A 15,780-nucleotide genomic window follows, 5' to 3' on the forward strand; every position below is an offset into this window, starting at 1 on the left:
CAACTTGTTGGACGTAATTTGTACGAAATAGAACATGCTTGTTGTTCAAGCGACAAGGCTGAATAAATGATCGATAAAACAACAAAACGCGCGTGTGGGTAATATTTGTTGGGACCTAATTGGAACACAGTTGGCAACGCCCTTGTCAAGTTGCTTCACATCGTCCACCAAGTTTCGGCCCATGCGTACAGACCGGCGGGGAAACTGAGTTCCGTCTCTTCTCCGTTTACTACTACTACTACTACTACTACTACTAGTAGTAGTAGTAGTAGTAGTGGTCACAGACAGTTATTTACTGCACGCCGCTCTACAGCTGCATTTGGATCACACCTGGAAAGTGGAAATATATCCTTTAACATGGACTGGAGTGAAAGCACAGTTATTACTCATGGGTTCATACCCAACCATAGGTGGTGTTTAACGTCGCGTTCACGTTTATTGCACTCTTATAGCTGCTTATACTCTTCCGGACTAATGCTGGCTTAAAAGCCCACTGAGATACCATGCGGCAGTTTAACACGGGTACCCCTCTCAATGTACTGCCTTCGTGCCGACCGGTCCTTGTTTTATCGTCTTAATGGAGAGTGCCAGGCAGGGTAAAAGTACATGTTTTAAGGTCTCTTGGTATGATGCGGCCGGGGAATCGAACCATTCACTTTCCGAGCAGACCCTCTATCCACTACACCACGGAGGCGGATTATATCAGCAGCTTATAATCGTGATATAAAAAACAATGTCTGCCTTGTAACATGGACAGTGTGCATGCTGAAGCATAATTAACATATTTTGTATGAGTTTTATAACAGACTACGAAATGAATGACATAGAGGACATCTTTGACGTTATAATATTTAGTACTGAACGGCCACAGGAAATGTAGCGAGTGTTAATAGTCAAAGTCGAAGTATTGATGGATGGTGGGGGGAGGGGGTGTGCGTTTTGAGAGGGGGCCATTTAAGTCCAGATCTGATTTTGAAAGGGGACAACTATCCGGGTGTGTATAATCTAACAGGAAGAAAATCCAAAATGGAGGCAAGATGCAGATAGGCCAGGTACTCTGGGATTCGAACCAGCGAATCCTGATAGCCGGTGGACTCTTCATAGCGAATTGTAGCTTTTAAGACCATTGGGTGAGGTGAGGTGAAATGGGGTTTAACAGCGCGTTCAAGATTATGGCACTTATATACCGACGCGCATGCGTGCGTGCATGCGTGTATGGCTGCTTAAAGCTTGTTCTAGTCCGGACTAATGCCGATTTCATTGTGCTAGCCCACTGAGATAACATGCCGCAGTTTAACATGAATACCCAACTCAGACACAGTATATACCGATTCCGAGCCGACCAGTCCTTGTTTTAGCCCCATAATGTCGAACATTAGGCAGGGCAACAAGTACCATCTTACAACGTCTTTTGGTATGACGCGGCCGGGGATCGAACCCCCGACCATCCGCTTCTTCCTTGATAAGCGGGGCGGTCGGGTAGCCTAGTGGTTAAAGCGTTCGCTCGTCACGCCGAAGACCCGGGTTCGAATCCCGACATGGGTACAATGTGTGAAGCCCATTTCTGGTGTCCTCCGCCGTGATATTGCTGGAATATTGCTAAAAGCGGCGTAAAACCAAACTCACTCACTCACACTCCTTGATAAGCATATAAAAATTTTCGAGAAAACATGTTTTAATATATTTATTGGCTGTAGACAGTCAAGGTACACTGTACACTTGGCAAGATGTCAGAACCACCTGAAAAGGAAATGAAATATAGTATACAGGACACGAAAAATGTTCTATCAATACATGTTACCCACGCTGAGTTCGAAATATAAATAATCACTCAGAGTAGTCAACCTTTAAAAAACAAATTAAATGAACTGTGTGCCCTCAAAGTAATTAAATAGATAATTTTAATACATTAGAACAACCAATGAAAAAAATATCTCGGATTTGATATAAATTCGCGTGAAACATTGGTTTCGGAAGTGATGTCACCAACAATCTCTGATCACCAACGTAGCACAGAATGTCTCTCGTTCAGGATAATTATTAGATTCGACGTCTATTTTTAGCGTCAAGCCATTCGATTCGGGCTCAAAATGAAGCTTTTGAGTGAACGGATCCGGACTATTTATCCTAAAAGAAATGAAAATATGACAAATAGGAAAATGGAGAATGCCCCATTGCATGTTGTATACCCATTGCTATTTTCCATGATGATGATGATGATGTCCATGGTGACCATGATGATGACCGTGGTGTCCATGGTGATGATGACCGTGGTGTCCATGGTGATGATGACCGTGGTGTCCATGGTGATGGTGACCATGGTGATGATGGTGATGACTGTAGCTTGAGCTGCTGGAATGACGGTGACGTCTGTGTCGACGACAGCGGCGGTGGGACATGGCTCCCTCAAACATCACCACGGAAACTAAAAGAATAAGTGGCAATAAAATTGGAGGACATAGGTTTTTATTTTAAATTATTGTATACAGTGTTATAGTGAACACTCGACACCCTCCGTTTGATATTAAACTATTGACTGAATGTTGTGTTATGACGCAAGTATATCAAGGCGGCCTTTAAATAATCTAGTCCAAACAGGGACTTAGTGGTTGATTGGTTGGGTAAAGTTCCCCACCACCAAGGCCCCGTTCCACAAATCAACCTTAGCACTAAGACGATCTTAACTCCCACACTGCAACTTGTGACAATCGCAGCGCTAAGATCATTGTTTGGAACAGATTCTTAAGACAGGTATGAGTAATTGTGACCTGACCGAACATTCATACTTACTGAGTAAACCCAAAAGGAAGACGACTGCGAGTTTCATCCTTGACGATTAACCAGGAGCTGATGGAAGGAAATGTGACAGACAGTGACTTGACGGGTTATTTATGAAACTTGGAGGCGTCACGTGACAGGATTTAGCATGAAGCAGCACTGACCGAAACATTTGAGTTCTTGTATTTCGCCGACAGGCAATGTTCAAGGAAGACTGTCCCAAACTACAGTGATGTGTCAAAGTGACCCCAGCTGGGCTAATCCTGTCCCCGCTGAGTCGTCTGCTTCTTCAATAATTTGGCGGGAAACACGTTCTGAGCCGTCTGCTGCGATTGTTTAATATGGAGACACGATCTGGTGTGACAATATGAATAAAAACCATCCACATCTCTGAACATGTCTATTTAGATGGTGTTTTGATCTCAATAAACTACAATAAGTTTTAAGAAATGTGTAGGAGTTTTTCCCAGCATGCCCAGTGTGAGGTTTAATATTCAGGGATTATTTATCCCAACGACAGATCGGCGACAATCGTGACTTCCTCCTTACTAGGTATAAATATAAGACAACGAGATTTGAATATCACACAACGACCTCCATCAGCCCTCCTGAAACTCAAGTCTTATTAAACCTATTTTACATTTACCATCTTGAGACCAAAAGATATATCTAGACCCCCCAATGAAGCTTTCAATCATTGTTGTTGCAGTTTTGCTTGGTAAGTATATTCTAACCATTTTTATGTTTATTTCATCTCGATGTACATCCTCAAGGGGAAACAACTCTGACATTAGTTAACTTTATTCAGCTCTATGTGCAGAAGTTTGTCCCTTGTTTTGACAGCTGTGTTTCAGAATCCGTGCAGTTAAGTTTTACGAAAGTGGTAAACGTCTGAGACCGGCATTACTTTGGGCGTCCCTCCCACAGAAAGCTGACAACCGCGAAAGAACTCAAATACTGTTGTTATCATTATACAGATCATACAAATGGTTACTCTCCAGAAGAAACGTATTTGGTACGCTTCTGCATGCCATCATCAGAAACATAAAAACGTGTACCCAGTGTAATATTAGTGTATTGTTATTTATACTGACTTAATGTTGTGATATTTAGTCTCGTGTGAAAATCGTTCTTTTACCTTGCGGAATCTGAAATTGGAGTCAGGTAAGGAAATGTATAGATTCAACAGTGGCATGTGGCAGGAGAAAGACTCAAACACATTGCCTGCAGATGCCGTACACAGCACTTACCAAAATTTGATATCAATTTTCATGTTTGTTTTAGTTTCCATGGTGATGTTTGAGGGAGCTGTGGCTCACCGTTGTCGACGACACAGGCGTCGTTCAAGCTCAAGTTACCGTCGTCATCATCACCATCATCATCATCACCATGGCCATCATCACCACGGACACCATCACCACGGCCACCATCACCACGGTCACCATCATGGACACCATGGACATCATCATCATCATCATGGCAAATAGGTAGATTCTTCATTCATTGCATACACACCATTGTTGTTTTTTTATGACTGGATACAATTAGCCGCTAAAGCTGTGAGTTTTGTGAATACTCGTGTCATCCCGGCGACTGAATTCGTGACCTCCCGTGTTATTCCGGGAAAGCTGAATGAAGGCTTCGGTTAGATGGAGTAAATCTCCAATACTTTCACTTTGATAAATTTGAAGAAATAGATTTTTACTTTTTGGGTAATTTTTTTGAGAGAAGCATACTATGTCTTGCTCACGCGGTGTCGAATTTAATTTATTACGATATGTTTGCTTTGTTGCATATCATTAAAATTAAATATCATTAAAAGCTCATCTTACATTTAATCAATTATTGTTTGTTTCTTAGATGTCAGCCAGTTAATGGAGTGGACACGTTCAGAAGAGTTCAATTCTGTGATTTGTCAAATAAAACATCAAGTTATCATTCGATCCTTGTTTTTGTTTGATATAACATGTTCAGGACATTAAGTCGGAAGAAAGCTTTGTCTACCTTAACGATTGCCGGTTTCTCGCATCTGCGATTGGTCGTCAATATCGCTACATAAAAGAAACCGGACTACGTGAAGTTTGTTTGAGATAGAAAATTGCTTTCGAAAAATATTACATCAGCTTAGCAGTTGGTTATTACTTTTCATCGCTCAAACAATTTTTCGATTTTCGAAACGTCTCCCTGCATATTTACATTCGTATTTAAACGCAACACATGCGCTATTATAACTGGATATCATACAGCTTTGTTCCACATTTTGGTCAGCGCCTGTTGGCTAAAAGGGCCAATCGTGGAACCAGTTCAAGGAGTGTTAAGAACCCCGTTTGCGAATTCAGCACCAACGTTCAACGTCCAGCACAAGCAGGCAAAATAGCCGATAGCATTTATGCATTAGATACAGTCTAGTCTGAACAAGCTGGATTCAAAAACACAAGGCGTTATATACATAAGATAGATGTTTGTTGTTCCGCTATACTGTGGAGACAAAATACGCCTCCAGCTGAGAAGAGGTATTGAAGTGTGACAGTATTTGTGTTGATCTGTTGGTTCGCGGTTTCAAAACTGACGACAACAAGGCAACCTTTTTTGTGTTTAATGTCTTTGTGATGAATGTGCAACCGCCCACACATCCCAGCACGACGCAAGGTAACCTACCTTGAACCAGGGGAAGTAGCCCCAGGTGTCCAATGGCGTGGGATCACGTCTGAAAGCACCGTATCCGGTAAATGACACAATAAAAGGATACCACGACACAGCATAACCCAAACAGCAGGACAACGTTTATCGTCCACACACAACAAATCAAGCCATGAAACTTGCAGCCATTTTTGCACCTCTTCTACTACGTGAGTAGCCCTAGGTCTTTTGTTATTTTGTGATTTTATTGATGACCTTAGGATAGTCTTGCTATTTGTTAAGTGGTGTCAACATCAGTATGTGGATTCCAACCTCCCTGTGTCAATAAGGGACCGGTCGTGTTATGTACTGTTGACTTTTGTTAAAAGGCGCACAGAGCAATATTCCTGCTATATGACCGCGGTCATTATATAATCGAATCTGGACCAGACAATCCACAGGTTGATGTTATGGACAACCATCCTCGACGTCGGTGTGCGATGACACGAAATCAACCAAGAAACCGAGACTGACCACCCGATCCATTTAGTCACACATCTTATGACAGGCGTCTTTGGCTTGGTATCTATATTCTTCCACGGAAGCCCCACTTGTTGTTTTTTGCTGTGAAAAAAAATCGTTTATCTTGACACAATGACCGAAAATATCTCCTGGCGCAAACAGAATATAACCCAACCCATTTTACCCCCACACACCTACACCCAACTCAACCCCAAGGATATTAAATGGTCGGTCCCTAACCTGACAACGCTCAACTTTACGAGGCTGAAATTAACCGCTGTTTTCAAATCCATTTCTTTTAAGTGTTTTTTGTTACCGATTGCATTGAAATACTCTTTCACCAACATGTTATATTATGTAAACTAAGTATATTTCTATTTGGCTGTTTTGTTTCAGTTGCCATAGCAATGGTTAAGGGAAGCAACGGTCACCATGGCCACCATGGCCATCATGGTCACCATGGACACCACGGACATCATGGTCACCATGGCAAATAGAGACCGAGCATCCACCGATCTGTTAGATTTACAGCAAGACTTAACCAATTCACAACAGGTATGTATAAGTTGAGTGAGTGAGTGAACTGGTTTCAACGCCCTTATGAACAGTGTTTCAGTGAACATCAGGGCGAGTAAGTTCAATGTTGGAGGAAAGCCGTGGATTCAGGCAGTTGACTACTCGGGTGAAACGATCATAGGTACGTATAATTCTGGGACTATGTCAAATTAACAGAATTAAGACGAGCCTGAGATTCCATTCTACGATATATTGCAACCATTACAATCAGTCACTTATCATTAAAAAATAAGGACTCTTTTTGAATAAAATCCATGGACACAAATTTTGAATGTCATGCACGTAAAAAGATTAACTAAAAACACGTAAGACTGCTCATGTTATTAGAATACATGTGTTTTTTATGATGATGATGATGATGATGATGATGATGATGATGATGTTGCTGATAGGGTTTCGAGGCTGATGAGTCAATTGTCAAATATAATCTACATTTTAATACGTTGCTTGTTTTTTCTTTCTCTTTCAGATTTTGTTTTTCATACACACCAATGAACCTGACAGACAGTTTTGCATATTTTCAAATATTTATGAATACAATTCACAGGAAATAAATACTGACAATATATCAACGTTTCGTTATCATTGTGTCTTCTGTACACTCGAAGGGTTCCCTGTTTGTAGAACAAAACATATGTTGCAAGACGGCGATCATAATAACATTGTATTAAACATATTTTACTGTCGAATTGGTTTGACACTTGTGAAACCGGCACGATCGTCTCAAATTTCCACATATCTTCATCGCATAATGAAGTGGTTTTGAACTGATCTAGTCTTCCTGGAACATGCAACTCGAGGTCATGAGGACCCTCAAAGACATGTTGAGTTATCCGTTGTTCGACATAAGCGGTGTGCTGGTAATAGAGAATACTGTCTACACGGGTTCTGACAGGTTATAGTATAAGTTGTAGCAGGATCACTCGGGGTACATGGGGTTTTATGCGTCCCGCGTTAGGTTTTATATCACTAGCTGGAGGCCGGAGGCGGGGGTATAAAACCTAACGAGGGTAAAAGAATTCAAACAAATTCTATACTGACAGGAAACAGCTTTTCGATTGAGCTGAGGTAACTTCCATTCACTCGGAGAAAGCGTGCGGCTTTTTGTTTTGAAGCGGTGTATAAGGGACTTATTCTGCCTCAGAAATCCACGTGCAGCCGGACTTGCTCGTGGCGGGGCATAAGAGATTTATACCCCCTCCAAGGCGGGAAACGCAGTATTTTATCAAGATCACGTGGACCAATCAGATCTCATCATTCTGACATAGGGGTATGATAAAGTGAATTATAGCCTAACGAGTTCGAAAAAACAAAGTTTCTTTAAATTGTCTTCATAACTTTTAGCTGAGATAGTTCACTGGCAACAGTGCATTGTCTGAACATCAAGGGCCTACAGACGAATAGTTTTCCATCTTGTAATATCTATGGTACAACTAACGACCCCATTGCATGAAGTATACTGGCAGCGCAAGGTCCTTTGGTACATGTATCTGAATAAAAAAAGATCCCACGTGATCAAGCAAAGATGTTTCATTGGACAAAAGTCGTTCACAATACATGTTCTATTATCGTACAGGCATTCATTTAATATACAGTTTGACACTGGTACACAATCTAAAAAGCACACGTCTACACAAACACTCGCGCAAGCATGCATGCACAAACATCAATTGTTCTAGGTTTGTCAGCACCCTCCCCGTTACCCTTGGTTTCACCGGATGCTCGTTAAATACCGATTACTCTTCAAGATGGAGATAAATATAGTTAAAGTTGAAATCAAAGGTCCAACCTCCTATATATTATCTTCCACTGCAAACTCTTGGGGAACCCAAGGGGAATAACTCTTGTAATCTTCCACTGAACACATGTGAAACCAAGGGGAATAACTCCTGTAATCTTCCGCTAAACTCCACTCTTATCACGCGAGTTTTGTCGTTTTCTTATGGTAAATAGGAATAAACACTGGATTTAGCGAGCCCTGGACATATTTATCATCCAAAGGAACGTACACTAGCTACGTTCTTGTTTTAGAATGATTTGTGCTATCTCAGACTATTATCTTTTCTTTACGAGTCATTTGTCCAGGTTCACGACAGTCAATTCTGATTCGACTGAGTGATATAACTGGAATTCCGTTCAAAGCGGCGTTAAACCCAACTCACTCACTCAAGATTCAGAGAAGATATGTGACCACACTGCTGATAACGCTTTGAATACCCGTATCCAGAGAGGTGAGCGGGTGGGGGGTGAGGGTGTGGTGAACTCGTTTTCTATTTTATACACGTATTCAAACACCGGAAGTTAAGATGTGTGAAAACGTTGCGCAGATGCATAACACGTTGCGTACGATCTGTCCTTGAGACATGAGAGAGATTACATGTAGTGAGTCGGTTGTATGACATATCCACTGGCTCATTATATAACGACTACAATACTCTCGTCAAAGTGAGTGAGTGAGTTGTGTTAACGCCGCTTTTAACAGTATTCCAGTTATATCGCGGCGTGTCAGCTTAATGTGAGAGGAAAGCCCGAAGTGATGCAGGACGTTTACCGCTTCAGTGAAACGAGCACGGGTATGGTGCTGACAAACCTAGAAACATAATCGGGGCGAACCGGGGTTCGAACCCGTAACCCTAGGTTTCTGGCATGCCCAAGGGACGCAACTCTGCACACCGAATCGCGGCGCCTTAGACGACTGGGCCACCCGTCCCCCGCTCGTCAAAGTCTTTCTGTATTGTGTTAAGGTTGTCATGACATCTTTTATCATAAGAACAATGTGAGTGAAACAGTGTGACTGAAAATAATCCTAGGATAACCATCATCCGATAATGAATTCCGCGTTACGCCTTAGATTACTCTTACACGTTGTTGTTCTTGTCTGCGGCTTGGAAATCCCAGTGACATCATTGAGAAGCATCCGCTTTTCAATCTCTGACACAAATGAGGTTTCTGCCAGAGTTACGACAGGTATCGCAGCTTCGTACGATATGCGTCAAATTAAGGATAGTTCGAAAATGTGTATTTTATCAAACTTAAGATATCGTATCTTTAAACGTAAGATATGAAGTTATTAACCAATCATTTCGAAAATCTAGAGCCTGGCTCAGTACTCTCTTTGTGCTGCGACACCATGTGTGATATGTAACTATGCGCGCCGTCAGCTTCTGAAATCAAGAAACAGGGCCAAAACTAGTGTGATTATGTTTAGAAAGACGGAGCCAAAACCCACCTCTAATGACGCATAGACAGGAACAATGGGCATGACGTTACAGAATAGGACCATGACGACTTTAGTGGGCTCCTGTATAAGTCGCCATCTCAGCTCTCTGGTGTTAGGACACAAGTATATTCATATTGCGCCTCAACGTTACTGAGCTGAAAACACTCGCCGAAACACTGCAAACTTAAAGTCCAAAACACAGCTGTGATACCCGTGTCAAATATATCACCATTGAATGTTAACATTTCTTGATTGTTTTAGCCACAATCAAACATGGGTGTATACTTCCTTTTGCCCGGCAGTTTTTATCTTCAGTGCATAATACTTTTTCCTACACAAATAAGATCGTGAATCTTTGTTACTACAAATGTACCAATCTTTCTGGTTTATCAGACAGAAGATTCTTTTGACAAAGTCACCGAACAAGAACACACCTATACAGGAAGACAATGTACAAAAGACGACATTATCTGCCCCTGTTTGTGGTCAGTGCCTGCACCCAATCAAAGCAAGATTCCGGCGGCGATCTACCGCAATGTCCTCGCCAGGGGGCGATGTTAACGTACCTGTCACGTGGTTCAGTACAAACTTCCGTAAAGATTGACGTATAAATACAAGTAATACAACTTACAAACCATCTGACAACACTTAGCTTTCGGTACACACGGGTGTTATATTTACGATGAATCTGACAGTCGTTTTTACTTCCCTTGTACTTGGTGAGTATATTTAAATTCCAACATTTTCCGTTTGGAACCAGGAAATATATCTACATGATTATGTGGTCCACGTATTAACCCATTGCTGTGATAGTCTTTCCCTGTAGAAAAGAAACAGTAAATGTCCTTATATCTTCTTAAACAGACTCAGCCAAAACAGAAATTTAAAAACGCCCCAACAGCTCTTCTACACAAAAAAACATCGACAAAAAACTAATTACCGTGGTCTGATTATGTTTGATTTGCCTGTTTAAGCTGCTGTGGCCTTGTTTCAATGTGCTAGTGGGCATCATCACCATGGGCACCATCATCACCACGGTCACCACCACGGGCACCACCACGGGCATCATCACGGGCACCATCATGGCAAATAGATGGTGTGTATTTGTATCTTGTTTTATTTATATGTATCAGGTCATCAATTGAAATCTTTACTCCGTTAAAACTCAATTAAAGATATATTATGTAATACTATGTCCCATAGTTTGTTTTTTTCCTTTTCAGAGACGTTTGGGACTCAATGAAGTATTTGGATGCATTTCACACAATATACTTTCTACCTCAGCTTTGCAGTCGATTAAAGTTCACATGATTCTTACTTATGTTGTTATTCTTATTCGTTAACATGACCATCTCCATGGTCTGGTGGATTGACCGTCTGCCCGGAGAGCGGGACACCAAAAAACGTCAAAAAATGGTTCTTGTAACCATGCCCATCACTCGGAATTAAGGGGATAAAAGAAGGATTGATCGGCCCAAAGTCAGTATAATGTGTTTGGTATACATATTAAACTGCAAGATTGTGTTCGGCACTATAAAATCGGTTCACGTCCGGACTAGTACAAGCAGCCACACCCACACATGCATGCACGTCGCTATATTATCAATGACATTGAACGCGAATTCAAACTCAGCTTATCATCTCTTATTTGTGAAAAAAGAAGAAGTGTGTTCGTTTGTATTGCGGACATTGGCCTATGTACATTGTAATTTTACCATGTATATGGCGAAAGAGAAACATGACACAGTAAACTGTTTTTCAAGGGAAAGTATTTCTGATCAGTATTGTTTGGGATATGTATAACCAGGTCATGTGTTACACTGACTCGTCAAGAACACATTAGCAGATTCATTGTTTGTCTTTAAGGATGTAAATTGTACTTTTGGGGAATATGCTTTTCACGTTGGGCCAGATATCAATTATTTATCAGAACGCCCTGATATTTATCTTCATTAATTGAAGAATTGCGAACCAGACAGTTTCTCCCATGTCCCTGAACGTGGAGGTATATGTGCAAAAGCAATTTTAAATTTGTAAATTGCGATAACATTCAACACTCAGTTTGTTTTAGTTGTTGTTTGTTATAACATGTTACAACATATTTTGACATATCTTGTATCTGGCATCATTAAAAGGTCACACCCATTCTTGACAGCTCGTGTGTAAGTATGATGTAATGAACACCTCACATATGCCCCGCTCATAATAGGATAGGGGGTTGAAGATTTCAGAAGAAACCGTTTTTAAGCTTTCACGTGTACAATTTCAATCTTTTATATTACATTATAAGGAAATGACATAAGTCTCAATTGTGTGATCCAAGAAGGGCCATTGTCGTCCTTACAAAAACAAGCCAAAGTGTCAAATTTAATCAATGTTCCTTCATAGATGCCATACAATTTAGTGAAATAATAGAAACAAATGTTGCTAATCAGGAATTCATGATATGCATATATTATGAAATAGATAAAGCCAATCGCATAGTATTGAGGCAAGTACTGCCTCTTAACAAATCCGAGGCAGAATGTTTAAATGAAACATTTTCTTCTTAACTTGAGAGCCTTAGAAAATGGCACTGCGCGAGGTCGTGACTTTAGCCCTATTTTAAACATTACATGGTATTTTGTGATTTGCCTGTAACGTTCGTGCTTCCACGTTTGCTGATGATTGTTACTTTTGGAGACGCCCTGGTCATCTTTATTTTGTTCATCAGTCTGTACAAAGGAATCTGAACTTTAGCCATGGCGTTGTAAAGCATCGCATTTGAAGTAGATTGTCATGATGTTTGGAGGGAGGAAATATATTCCAGGAATAGAAATGTAGTTTGGTGCTGAAAGAACATATTTTTCAGCAAATCTGAATTTGATTTTTCTATTACAATATATACTTTGGTGAAAGGCTTAATGTTTCTTCAGATATCGTCAGAATCATAACAAAGTGAAAAAAAACAAATTGCTCGAATGCATTTTCAAAACAGAATGTTGTGCAAATGAGTCATACTTCTGTTGCTATATACAAAATTAATTTTCTGAAGAGTTAACTACTGGTGGAACGTTAGGAATTACAAGTACACCCCCGCCGTCAAGAACTATCAAAAAGAAAGTAAATTGAAAACTAAATAACATCAATGGCTATATATCAGCCTGCTGCCTGTGTCTGAGTGGGTATTCATGTTAAATTGTGGCATGGTATCTCAGTGGGCTACTACTACTACTACTACTACTACTACTACTACTACTACTACTACTACTACTACCACACACACACACACACACACACACACACACACACACACACACACACACACCTCGCTCGCGACGATGTATGTATATATTCGCCCTCACTTCACCGCTAAGAATTCAACATCTATAAGGGAAGTTAATGTTTGCGTCCCCGCTGGGATAGTAGGTTGGATAAGTATTCCCTAGAATTGTTATCACTATCCTATCCAAGAGAATTGAACAATGCCATTTTCTCATCCTCATAAGCATTCTACCCGTGAAGATCCGGATAAGAATAGGTCTTCAGCAACCCAGGCTTGCAGGAAAGACGACAATGTTTGTCATGAGAGGCGACTAACGGTATCGGGTGATCAGGCTATCTAACTTGGTTGATGCCTGTCATCGTATCCCAATTGTGTAGATCGATGCTCATAAAGTCAATTACTGGATTGTCTGGTCCAGACTCGATTATTTACAGATCGCCTACATATTGCTGAGGAAAATTGCTGATTGCGGCGTTATACAACAAACAAAACATATGCCTTCAGTGAGCCATAAGGCGTAAAGGAAAGGGGTGGGGTCTTCCTTCGATTTGGTCTTTGTGGACAAAACATACATATCAGTCAATTATTGATAAAGTTGTTCCCCTAAAACGTTGTCTTTGTAATGGAAACAACACGTTTGCTATTGGAAAGCACTACCCATACAAATTCAAAACAAGACTGAAGAAATACAATTTTGTTTTTAGAGATAAAATATTTCAGGCGAGAAACAATCTTTTGCTTTCTCATAAACACATCATTGACCCATAATTTTGCTTGCTTGCTGATGACAGGATATACTAGTAAATTAATTAAAAAGTATGACTATGTTGGCAAATGTTGAACTCGAGTTCATATTACATTTATATAGACGCTGCCTATGATTGTGGGTTCGAATCCCGGTTCGCCTCGATTATGTTTCTAGGTTTGTCAGCACCATACCCGTGCTCGTGGGTTTCACCGAAGTGGTAAACGTCTGATACCTGCATCACTTCGGGCTTTCCTCCCACGTTAAGCTGACACGCCGTGAAACTGGAATACTGTTAAAAGCGGTGTTAAACCTAACTCACTCACTCATATTATTCCTGAATGCTACTTTTCGAGGGCACGGGTGCTTCAGTCGTTTATGGCGCCGGCATGGTTTGGTGCAGTCTTCGATGGGCGGTTCGAATCAATATTCGCTTTGATTATGTTTTTGGTTTGTCAGCACCATGTTTCATAAAAGTGATGAACGTCGGACATCTGCATAACTGTGGACTTAACATCCCAAATCAAGCTGACACACCGCGATACAACTGACATAGTGTTGAAAGCGGCGATACAGCTACAAAGACAACTGACTGCCTATGTTCCTCTGCATGTACATGTGTAAGTTCATGCCAGGAGCTGTCAACTTCCTCTGAGTAATTAATTCACCGAACAAGAACACACCTATACAGGAAGAAAGTGTACAAAATACGACATTTACTGCCCTGTTTGTGGTCAGTGCCTACACCCAATCTCAGTGGGACTCGAGGCGCCCTTGTCTCTCAAGGGGGCGGCACATATACCTGTCACGTGGTTCAGTACTAACTTCCGTAAAGAATTACGTATAAATACAAGTGATACAATCTACAGACCATCTGACAACATTTAGCTTTCGGTACAGACGGGTGTTCGAAATTTACGATGAATCTGACAGCCGTATTTGCTTCCATTGTACTTGGTGAGTACATTCAAGTTTCTACATTTTAGGCTATTTGAAGGTCCTGTGTTAATGCCAGGCCATGGTCATGACAAAATGATCTCGAGAATGTTTGGCATGTGTACAAGATTTAAAAGGTCAGTTTGGAACTAGCTAATATCTCTACGTTCCTCTGTGTTACACGTATCTATCTTTGCGGGAATGGTCGTTTCAATGTATATTAGACACAGTAAATGTCCCTAATCTGCTAAAACAGAGTCAGCCAAAACAGAAATGTTAACATCCTCACCAGCTCGTCTACCCCGAAACCATAAACGAAATACGTTACTGTTTTTGTGGTCTGATTATGTTTGATTTGCTGTTAAAGCTTCTGTGGCCATGTTTCAATGTGCTAGTGGGCACCATCACCATCACCATCATCACCATGGGCACCATCACGGGCATCATCATCACGGGCACCATCACGGAAAATAGATGGTGTGTACATGTAACTTTAAAAAATATATATTTATATATTTAAATAAAAATAATTTCAGGTCATCAATTGAAATTATTACTCAATTCAAACTCAATTTTTAAAAAGGTACATTATCTTATAGTGTGTCATAAGTTGATTTTCCTTTTCAGAGAGGTTAAAGCGTTCGCTCGTCGTGCCGAAGACCCGGGTTCGATTTCCGACATGGGTACAATGTGTGAAGCCCATTTCTGGTGTCCCCCGCCGTGATACTCGTATTGCTGGAATATTGCTAAAAGCGGCGTAAACCCATACTCACTCGCTCACTCTTCAGAGACTTTGGGGACCCAACGAAGTATTTTGATGCATTTCACACAATATGCATTTTTACCTCACCTTTGCAATCGATTAAAGTTCATATGATTCTTACTTATGTTGTTATTCTAATTCGTTATTGACATGACCACCTTCATGGTCTAATGGCTAGAGCGTCTGCTTATGAATAAAAATCTCCCCCCTAGTAATGCGTTAGCTTGAGCTAGTATTTACTGATTCTATTATCTCATCAATTCGCCTTCGTGATTTAGTGGATACAGCGTCTGCCAGGACAGAGGAAGATCGATGGTTCGAACCCCTGGTCGCGTCATACCACAAAGACAAATCGG

At 40.9% G+C, this 15,780-nt stretch overlaps 3 long non-coding RNA genes across 3 annotated transcripts; 2 read left to right on the top strand and 1 right to left on the bottom strand.

Annotated features, from left to right (window-relative positions):
- Positions 1 to 1,667: 1,667 nt before the first annotated feature.
- Positions 1,668 to 2,907, bottom strand: LOC124152313. The gene is made up of 3 exons (XR_007220487.1): positions 2,791 to 2,907; positions 2,190 to 2,425; positions 1,668 to 1,740 (listed from the first exon to the last, which is right to left on the bottom strand). It is a non-coding gene; the product is annotated as an uncharacterized LOC124152313 (long non-coding RNA).
- Positions 2,908 to 5,517: 2,610 nt separating this feature from the next.
- LOC124152314 lies at positions 5,518 to 7,082 on the top strand. Its single transcript, XR_006863507.2, has 3 exons — positions 5,518 to 5,627; positions 6,316 to 6,474; positions 6,965 to 7,082. It is a non-coding gene; the product is annotated as an uncharacterized LOC124152314 (long non-coding RNA).
- A 7,509-nt stretch (positions 7,083 to 14,591) lies between these two features.
- Positions 14,592 to 15,327, top strand: LOC124152322. Its single transcript, XR_006863510.2, has 3 exons — positions 14,592 to 14,682; positions 15,029 to 15,138; positions 15,289 to 15,327. It is a non-coding gene; the product is annotated as an uncharacterized LOC124152322 (long non-coding RNA).
- The last annotated feature ends 453 nt before the right edge of the window (positions 15,328 to 15,780 follow it).

This window comes from Haliotis rufescens, unplaced genomic scaffold (genome assembly GCF_023055435.1).
Source record: "Haliotis rufescens isolate VD_foot unplaced genomic scaffold, xgHalRufe1.0.p SCAF_13, whole genome shotgun sequence".
NCBI lineage: Eukaryota > Metazoa > Mollusca > Gastropoda > Lepetellida > Haliotidae > Haliotis > Haliotis rufescens.